This window comes from Eretmochelys imbricata, chromosome 2 (genome assembly GCF_965152235.1).
Source record: "Eretmochelys imbricata isolate rEreImb1 chromosome 2, rEreImb1.hap1, whole genome shotgun sequence".
NCBI classification, from domain to species: Eukaryota; Metazoa; Chordata; order Testudines; family Cheloniidae; genus Eretmochelys; species Eretmochelys imbricata.
In genome coordinates, this window is record NC_135573.1 from 16,913,034 (window position 1) to 16,919,033 (window position 6,000).

Genomic DNA, 6,000 nt, shown 5'->3' on the forward strand with positions numbered 1-6,000 from the left:
CCAGAATCACATGTGAATCCCAGGTTTGTGTGTGCAGACTGGCCTTTGCGTATGCAAGTCGGGGAGTTAGCTGTCTATAGGATACTGTGTGTACATTTCCTGATTGTGCATTCAAATGTGTATGTGGTGGGGGGCAGGGGGGTTGCATGTTCACATAAAATTGAAGAAATTTGGAAATCTGGTTCTGAAAATTTGAGAGTCTGCAAATTTAGCCCCACGTGCCTTTTCTTAATGTAACTAGCCACAAGGGCACGGTTCCTCAAAGGTAACGAGGCTCCAAATGGAAGTTAGGAGCCTCAGTGCCTTTGAGGATCTGGGCCTAGGTTCTAATCATGTGACTATAATGGAGTAGGGTTAATAGTTGTCATTTGTACATTTACCACAGAAGTGACATGATATTCGTGCTCTGTTGAAATAAAGGACAGTAGCCAGGATTATTAGCCTGCATTAAAGCCGTACTTAAAAAGCCATGGGCTGCTTTGTAGAGTAGGCTCACCACAGAGAGAGGCGTTGCTCAGTATTTGGCTTGACAGTGGCATCTGGAGCAGCATTAATGTTCGTAGCAGGAGTGAAGTGGATTTACACCATTCTTCTGCTAGCACCTGGAGATGGTATTACGGCTAGCAATTACAGCTGGGTCAGGCCTCCTTTGAGTCTGGGCTGACACTGACTCTTTGTTTACATTATTAACCTTAAATAGGATTAAATGTCTGAATCCATGCTTTGCTAACGTTTAATGCGTACTAGGGACCAAGCATCTATTTCGAGGCTTAACCATGCTTCTTGCAATATGACTTTCACTGTATTCATCTTCCATAATTGGTGAGCATTTAGGGCTTTATGCCGTTCTCCCTAAAATCAGTGGTTAACCACTCTTTCAATGGGAGCAGGGGAAGGTCCTGGTTGTACGGTACAAACTGCTAATCTCTTTATTTATGGATTCAGTCTCTCAGCATGATTCCTCCTGAAATGGGCACATTTTTGTTAGCTATGTTTTTAAGCTGATTCTCTCTAACAAGTAAAATACATACATCATTTCTGGAAAAGGTAATCTCTGTTTACATTGTGCAGCTATCCTTGCAGCTTTATTGTCATCTAGACTCCTTTTCCCTTGATAAAAATTTAAAGTGTTTCATTATTGCAGGTGCACATGCCATGAAAAATTGTGTTGTTTTATTGAACTCAGTTTCATGGTCCATTTTATGGAGCTTGTTCCTTTAAGAAAAATCTAATTATAAGTTTAAATAATGACTATTGGCTTTTCTTAGGCTTGATCCTATAGTGGTTTAGTATGTATAGATCCCATAGAAATTAATAGGACTTTAGCATGTGGAAGGACACCAGATCTGTCCCTAAAATGACTTTGCGTTATGTTTGCTCTGCTTTTGTCTGTATCTTTGCTGCATTGTTTAAGGTTCTAGGAGGAAATAGCTGAAAGGTTTTATGGCTGCAAATTGTGGCCCAGGATCCTGCATGCTAATTCACACTTGCATGGAATCCTACTGCCTTCAGATGGGCTTCATGTGAGCATAACGGGCACGTGGATCAGAATGGGGAGGGCTGGTCAGAAAATGCAGATTAAGGAGCAAATTCAGCTCCCTTATGACTCCGTGGATTACAGTGGAAACTGACACCAGGACTGAATTTGTCCCTGTAACTGCAAAATATGTGTTGAAGAGCCAGATCTTGCATCGTTAGACACCACAAACTCCCATTGAGTTAGCTTGGCATTTCAGATGCAGGAGGAATGCACGCCTAGATTTTCCAAAGTAACTTGTGAGTTTGGAGTTGTCTTGATTTTTGGGTGCCCATTTTAAGACCCCTTTGAAGGGCTTGATTTTGAGTGGACCAGCGTTCAGCCATTCTGAAAATCAGGCCACTTTGGGGTATCTTATGTTGGGCACCCCAAAAATTGAAGCCCTGCACAATCACAAGTCACTTTTGAAAATTTAGGCTGCAGGATCTGATCCTTAAACAAGCAGCTTTGTAAGCATTTCTAGTGTAGCTACATGAGGCAAAACAGTGGAAGTGGGATCCAATTTTCATTCTTAAGAACATGCTAAGATGTAAGGTTACATAGCCAACTGCATTTTCTTTTGTAGTTTAGGGCATATGATTATTATTAGTATTTGTGCCTTGCTCTCTGAAATTTTCTCCAGGCTACAAAGATGCTTTTCAGATTCTGGCTGACAAGAGAACACAACTTTTATACAAGTGGCCTTTAGTGCTCTTTATAATATTATTTATTGTAATTTTTAAACTGTATGTGTAATTTATATTCTGGCACTGTCTGATATTTGAACAACTTTAATATGTTTATTTCAATATATTATGCAAACAATACTTCTTATCTGATTTTTTATGTTCTGTCTTTAAAAACTTGCACCACTTATTAATAAATAGAAATTTCAATTATGTGGAGGAATTTCATTTATTTTAAAATATCTGTGTTAGAATCAGGCAAGTCTGAGGAACACAGGGTCTAATTCTGCCCCCAGCTGAAGTCAAAGTTCCCTTCGACTTCATCGGTGCAGGATTGATCCAGAGCCCTTTCCTTGCTCCTGGAAGTAATCCCATTGGGATCTGGGTGGTGTGATTGGCCCCAATATCTCTATCCTCTTTTGGTTCAATTGTAATATGAGTTACTCCCAGATATTTAATAGGAAAAGAAGTGTATTAAGAATAGAAAACCAGAAATTCAAAACAGCTGCTAGCCTATTAAAATATAGCCAAGTTACATGTAAAATATAATATTCACAATGTAAACGTTATGGGCACGTCTTCACATCAAAAAAATCACCCAAAATGCGGCAGCGAGTCTTAGAGCCCAGGTCAACTGACTTGGGCTCACGCTGCCGGGCTAAAAATAGCAGTGTAGATGTTTGGGGTCAGGCTGGAGCCCAGGTTCCAAGACCCTCCCCCCTCGATGGATTTCAGAGTCAGGCTCCAGCCTCAGCCCAAAAGTTCTATTTTTAGCCCTGGGAGAGCCCATCAGTTGACCTGGGCCTTGAGGCCTCACATAAAACTGCTCTGAATCTGCTTACATGGAATAAATATATCTACTGGTTAAAACATGGGGCCGGGAGTCAAGGTTCCTGGGTTCTCTTCCCAGTTCTACTGCTGACTTGGTCTGTGGTCCTGGGCAGATCAGTTCATTTCTCTATGCTTCAGTTTCCTCATTTGTAAAATTGGTGTCATGCTACTTACCTATCTCACAGGGATGTTGTGGGGCTTTATTAATAATTGATGTTTTGACATCCTTAAAGGAAAGGTGATATAGATGTGCAAAGCATTGTTATTGCTAACTTACCCAAAGCGCTGTCTGTGAACAGATTCATGTGGTAGTTTTCACTGGGCTAAAGCTTTGTCATGCATTTTTAAAAGTTTCATTTTAATTCATAGAATCATAGAATATCAGGGTTGGAAGGGACCTCAGGAGGTCATCTAGTCCAACCCCCTGATCAAAGCAGGACCAATCCCCAATTAAATCATCCCAGCCAGGGCTTTGTCAAGCCTGACCTGAAAAACTTCTAAGGAAGGAGATTCTACCACCTCCCTCGGTAACGCATTCCAGTGTTTCACCACCCTCCTAGTGAAAAAGTTTTTCCTAATATCCAACCTAAACCTCCCCCACTGCAACTTGAGACCATTACTCCTTGTCCTGTCCTCTTCTACCACTGAGAATAGTCTAGAACCATCCTCTCTGGAACCACCTCTCAGGTAGTTGAAAGCAGCTATCAAATCCCCCCTCATTCTTCTCTTCTGCAGACTAAACAATCCCAGTTCCCTCAGCCTCTCCTCATAAGTCATGTGTTCCAGACCCCTAATCATTTTTGTTGCCCTTCGCTGGACTCTCTCCAATTTATCCACATCCTTCTTGTAGTGTGGGGCCCAAAACTGGACACAGTACTTCAGATGAGGCCTCACCAATGTCGAATAGAGGGGGACGATCACGTCCCTCGATCTGCTTGCTATGCCCCTACTTATACATCCCAAAATGCCATTGGCCTTCTTGGCAACAAGGGCACGCTGCTGACTCATATCCAGCTTCTCGTCCACTGTAAACCCCTAGGTCCTTTTCCGCAGAACTGCTGCCTAGCCATTCGGTCCCTAGTCCATAGCTGTGCATTGGATTCTTCCGTCCTAAGTGTAGGACCCTGCACTTATCCTTATTGAACCTCATCAGATTTATTTTTGCCCAATCCTCCAATTTGTCTAGGGCCCTCTGTATCCTATCCCTGCCCTCCAGCATATCTACCACTCCTCCCAGTTTAGTATCATCCACAAATTTGCTGAGAGTGCAATCCACACCATCCTCTAGATCATTTATGAAGATATTGAACAAAACCGGCCCCAGGACCGACCCCTGGGGCACTCCACTTGACACCGGCTGCCAACTAGACATGGAGCCATTGATCACTACCCATTGAGCCCGACAATCTAGCCAACTTTCTACCCACCTTATAGTGCATTCATCCAGCCCATACTTCTTTAACTTGCTGACAAGAATACTGTGGGAGACCGTGTCAAAAGCTTTGCTAAAGTCAAGAAACAATACATCCACTGCTTTCCCTTCATCCACAGAACCAGTAATCTCATCATAGAAGGAGATTAGATTAGTCAGGCATGACCTTCCCTTGGTGAATCCATGCTGACTGTTCCTGATCACTTTCCTCTCATGTAAGTGCTTCAGGATTGATTCTTTGAGGACCTGCTCCATGATTTTTCCGGGGACTGAGGTGAGGCTGACTGGCCTGTAGTTCCCAGGATCCTCCTTCTTCCCTTTTTTAAAGATTGGCACTACATTAGCCTTTTTCCAGTCATCCGGGACTTCCGCCACGAGTCCGGGACTTCCGCCACTGTTCGCCACGAGTTTTCAAAGATAATGGCCAATGGCTCTGCAATCACAGCCGCCAATTCCTTTAGCACTCTCGGATGCAACTCGTCTGGCCCCATGGACTTGTGCACGTCCAGCTTTTCTAAATAGTCCCTAACCACCTCTTTCTCCACAGAGGGCTGGCCATCTATTCCCCATGTTGTGATGCCCAGTGCAGCAGTCTGGGAGCTGACCTTGTTAGTGAAGACAAAGGCAAAAAAAGCACTGAGTACATTAGCTTTTTCCACATCCTCTGTCACTAGGTTGCCTCCGTCATTCATTAAGGGGCCCACACTTTCCTTGGCTTTCTTCTTGTTGCCAACATACCTGAAGAAACCCTTCTTGTTACTCTTGACATCTCTCGCTAGCTGCAGCTCCAGGTGCGATTTGGCCCTCCTGATTTCATTCCTACATGCCTGAGCAATATTTTTATACTCTTCCCTGGTCATATGTCCAACCTTCCACTTCTTGTAAACTTCTTTTTTATGTTTAAGATCCACTAGGATTTCACCGTTAAGCCAAGCTGGTCGCCTGCCATATTTACTATTCTTTCGACACATCGGGATGGTTTGTCCCTGTAACCTCAACAGGGATTCCTTGAAATACAGCCAGCTCTCCTGGACTCCTTTCCCCGTCATGTTAGTCCCCCAGGGGATCCTACCCATCCGTAGGTCATTAATTTAATGATCATTAAAATGAAACCAAACCCATTATCATTGTTTGGTTTGGTTTCATTTTAATGATCATTGTTTGGTTTATTTTCACATAAACAGCTGATTTGGAAGCTGCTTCACATTGCTAGGTAAGTTACAGTCTGTTCACTAGTGGTTGTGGAAACTTCCACGTGTGTTTCATATCATTCCAGTGGAATTTCCTGAGAGAGAATGGAGATGGGCATGACTTTTAGACGCTTGATTTCTGGAGGTTTGTCTACGTGGGGGAAAAGCCTGGAATAGCTAACGGAGAATAGCTATTGCTGAATGCCTGCTCCACACTAGCTCCCTGTGCGGACACACTTATGCTGAACTAAGAGTGCCTTTGTGCAGTGCAGGTTAATGTGGAATAGCTATTGTGCTGTATGTTCACAACCTAGCTATTTCACACTTATTTCCCTGTAGACAAGC